The sequence below is a fragment of the Juglans regia genome, unplaced genomic scaffold (assembly GCF_001411555.2).
Source record: "Juglans regia cultivar Chandler unplaced genomic scaffold, Walnut 2.0 Scaffold_9604, whole genome shotgun sequence".
Lineage (NCBI taxonomy): Eukaryota > Viridiplantae > Streptophyta > Magnoliopsida > Fagales > Juglandaceae > Juglans > Juglans regia.
In genome coordinates this window covers 1-221 of record NW_023364618.1, presented here as the reverse complement: position 1 = coordinate 221, position 221 = coordinate 1, and the positions used below count along the sequence as shown (strand labels likewise).

Here is a 221-nt window from a genome sequence, read left to right as displayed (position 1 = left end):
GGAAAAAACAAAAACGAGGGGTGCAACACGAGGACTTCCCAGGAGGTCACCCATCCTAGTACTACTCTCGCCCAAGCACGCTTAACTGCGGAGTTCTGATGGGATCCGGTGCATTAGTGCTGGTATGATCGCACCCATCAAGCTCGGTAGTTCGTCGTGATAGGATACTGGAGCGACATACTAGCGTCCTTCCGATCCCAATCCAAACGGAGATCTGATCC

At 52.5% G+C, this 221-nt stretch overlaps 1 non-coding gene across 1 annotated transcript; it reads right to left on the bottom strand.

Annotated features, from left to right (window-relative positions):
* Window positions 1-17: 17 nt before the first annotated feature.
* Window positions 18-136, bottom strand: LOC118347584. The gene has a single exon (XR_004800779.1). It is a non-coding gene; the product is annotated as a 5S ribosomal RNA (ribosomal RNA).
* Window positions 137-221: the final 85 nt, after the last annotated feature.